The 3865-nt window shown below is 49.0% G+C and overlaps 1 pseudogene; it reads right to left on the reverse strand.

Moving 5' to 3' along the window:
- Window positions 1-338: 338 nt before the first annotated feature.
- Window positions 339-1481, reverse strand: LOC138288598 (cellular tumor antigen p53-like; annotated as a pseudogene).
- Window positions 1482-3865: the final 2384 nt, after the last annotated feature.

Genomic DNA, 3865 nt, shown 5'->3' on the forward strand with positions numbered 1-3865 from the left:
GCACCTCAATGAAGTTTAGATGAACTGAACGTTTTTGTTTTTGTTTTGTAGCATTGACTATTTTAAAAGAAAAGTTATATAAAAAAAAGTACATTTCTGAAATAAAAGTATCATAATTGGCAGTGAATGTTAGCTTCACCCTAATGGCTTTACTCCAATAATCCTGAAAACTGGGCCTGGCTCACCCCAACTTTGGGAGGGGTACACCACTTGAAAGATAGCACGTTTTAAGGCATGAGTCTGGGGAGAAGTTTTGGGGCACTGGGGACAGCAGATTAGCACTAGTGGAGGAAGACACAGACTTCTGAGACCTTTGCAATTCTGCATCTAAGCCGACTTTAGTCAGAGTCCTTAGTCTCTTCTTTAACTAGCAGCTTTTTGTCATTTTTGAGGGCAGGATTCTCAGGTTCCTTTTAAGGTTTTTGGAAATTTTGCTTGAACTTTTCTTGGTCACTCTATGGAATCATGTCCTTCAACTCCAGTGGATCATTGAGATTCTTCAACATCTTGTATCTCTCTCAGTCACAGTTCTGCAAAGTGTAGATCTCCTTGACCTCAGGAACCTTCCTCTTGGGAAGATTCCCATTGGTTTCAGTCAAAGTTGTATCCTTGGTGGTGTGATTGGTCCCACTGCTGAGTGTATTCTTCAATGGCTTCTTCTTATTGTGAAACATCTCCTCCTTTGTCTTGCATTTTCAGCCATGGCAAGTGCACACTCACACCTCAAAGCAGCAGCAGCCCATGACAATTATTAGTCTCCAGTGTAATGATTGTCAGGATCAGTCAATGGTTCATGCCTCCCATGCAAGAGCTATTGCACATGTAGTTGTACAGCACTGTGGTACAGCCAGACCCGACCTGCAGAGTCTCGTATGGCACCACAATGATGTGGTGATGGGTTGTCACATTTGTCATATAATCTGCCTGAAAATTCTCTTCCACACAGATCAGGTGACTGGGGGGTGCATAACCATCATTAGGAGCGCCCCTTCCTTCATGTTGAGGGCAGCGTTTCACCACTTCATCTATGTGCTGGGACTTCCTGTAGACAGCAGTGGCCTGAACAAAGGAGCCTGGGGGAGGAGGGTTGGAGACAGTCATCTGAACTGGGCAAGCTGGTAGAAGAATTTCTTAAAGTCTGGTGAGTATGTGCAAGTGACTGACGTAACAGTGCAAGGCTGCTGAAAGGTCAGTTTGAAGTTGTTAGTGCCAGGGTAGTCTTCAGTTAAGGGGACAATAGAGGTGGTGGCTGGGGATTCAGGTAGAGGGGCCTCAGTCAATGGGACCTCACTGGCCCCTAGGACATCACTGTTGAGAGTGCTACTGACATCGTCCTGCTGCAAATGGGGGTGTGGGTCCATGTCAAAAGTGTAGTCAAAGTCTTGTTGGAAGAAAGATTCATCAGTAGTTTGCTGGAAGTCATTGGGAATAAAGCCCCAAAGCTCCGAGAAGGAGTCTTGACTCAAAAGAAGGTAATTCATTGTGGCTTCAGATTCAACCATGCCAGATTCAGGTGGGGTTTCCAGCTGAGCCACAGAAGCAAGTAGGGATAGTATCAGCAGTGCTCTGACTGCTCAATGCCTCGTCACTAACTGCTTCTGCACCTCTCTCCTAAAAATGTAATTTGTGAGAACATTTTGTAACATCATCTGTACAAGCAATAGATACCTTCAGGGGTAGTTTGACTAAGCTATTTCCACTTCATCAGTCTGCCTGAATAGCTGCCAATTGGCACATGTTATCTTCTGCCCAGTCGGACCTCATGGTCTTCTGGACAAGTTCCTCCAAAGCCAGGAAGCATCTACTAGTAGACAGATATTGCTGAGCTCTACAGCACCAAGTCCTCTTGGCAAAAATACCTCCAGAAGGCATGTTTATCTCATGAGTAAAGCCCAAACTGCTCTGGACCAAATATCTGCAAATAGGAGTTGCCAGCTTTGGACAAAAGTGCTAAAGGCTCCTTCTGGAACTGCACCTTCACCAGCCTCCATGCCAACGGCCCACCCACCAAAGCAGGACACAACCATATCAGATGTATCCTCCTCAACACCGTCTCCGTCCACAAACACGCAGTAGAGCTATGAAATCTACTCAACTCAGTCTCCCCAGACATCGCCTTCCTGACAGAGACCTGGATGAACCCCCCATCAGTGCCTGACATCGCCATAGCCATCCCAGACTGCTACAAGATCACCCGCAGGGACCCCTCCAACAAACTAGGAGGAGACATCGCCATCATCCACAAGAACACCCTCAGGATCACGACCAGCACCGAAGACACCCTCAGCACTGCCAAACACTTGCACTTCCAGATGCACACTGACCCAAACACCACACTCCAAGAGACCCTCGTCTAGAGGCCCCACAGCCCCTGACAGCAGTTCAGCGACTCCATCACCGGCGTCATCAGCACGCACGCTCTCGCATCCACTGACTATATAGTTGGGTACTTAAACTTCCACCTCGAGAACACCAACGACAACAACACCGCCACCCTGGTCGACAACCTCTCCAACCTCGGCTGCAAACAGATCATCACAACACCGACCCACTCAACAGGACAAACATTTGACCTTATTTTTTCCGCCAGCAATTACATCTCCTTCAGCCACACCGCCGAACTCCACTAGACAGATCACCGCTGCATCCATTTCTTCTTCACGAAACCCACAACACACCACCACCCATAACGTATCCCCCACAATAGTTGGAACAAGGTCACTGAAGACCAACTTATTGCTACCCTATCCCGGAACCCGCCCATCAACACCACCGACACTGACACAGATGCCCGCAACTTCAGGCAATGGATCAACAACTGTGTCAATACTCTCATCACGATCAAAAATCTCTCCAGCAGACACACAGACAGAAAGGCCTTCTGGTTTACTGTTGACTGGAAACTTGCCGAAGACTCGAAAGAAAGTGGTACCAAGATCAGACTCTGGACAACCACACAGCCTTTAAAAGCATCATCTGCAGACACCACCAACTCATCCGAACCACCAAGAGAACCACCTTCAAAGGCGAATCAACAACAATGCACACAGCCACAAGGAGCTCTTCAACATCGTGAAGGAACTCTCCAACCCCAACGACTTCCTGCCATCTCAAAACCTCTGAGACTCCTTAGCCTCCTACTTCCACTGCAAGATTGCAGACATCCACTACAGTTTCAGCACCCAGACCCCCTCCGGCAACCCCCAACACCATGGACTCACCTCTGACCAACCTGCTGTTCTCCTAGACCCCTGTCAAAGACAACGACACCCTCGAAATCATGAACACCATCCACTCCGACTCTCCATCCAACCCTTGCCCTCACAACATCCACAACACAGCAAGCTCCGCCATCGTACCCCAACTACAGAAGATCACCAACAGCTCCTTCGAGTCTGCCACCTTCCGGAGAGTTGGAAACATGCAGAGATCAACGCCCTCCTCGAAAAAGCCAAGGTGGACCGAAAGGACCTCAAGAACTTCCAGCCTATCTCCCTACTCCCCTTCCCGGCAAAAGTCATTGAGAAGGCTGTCAACAGACAACTAACCCGCTTCCTCAAGGAGAAAAGCACCCTGGACGCTTCCCAATCCAGATTCCGCAGACCCCACAGTACCGAAATTGCCCTCGTCACCGCCACTGACGACATCAGAACCATACTGGAAAAAGGCAAAATCGTGGCCCTCATCCTCCTGGACCTCTCAGCTGTGTTCTACACCATCTGCCAACACACCCTACGCTCTCGCCTCAGCACTGCAGGAATCTGCAATAGAGCCCTGGACTGGGTCACCTCCTTTATCACCGGCAGAGCCCAGAGAGTCCGCCTCCCCCATTCCGCTCGGAGGCCACTAAAATCATCTGCGGCAT

The sequence above is a fragment of the Pleurodeles waltl genome, chromosome 4_1 (genome assembly GCF_031143425.1).
Source record: "Pleurodeles waltl isolate 20211129_DDA chromosome 4_1, aPleWal1.hap1.20221129, whole genome shotgun sequence".
NCBI classification, from domain to species: domain Eukaryota; kingdom Metazoa; phylum Chordata; class Amphibia; order Caudata; family Salamandridae; genus Pleurodeles; species Pleurodeles waltl.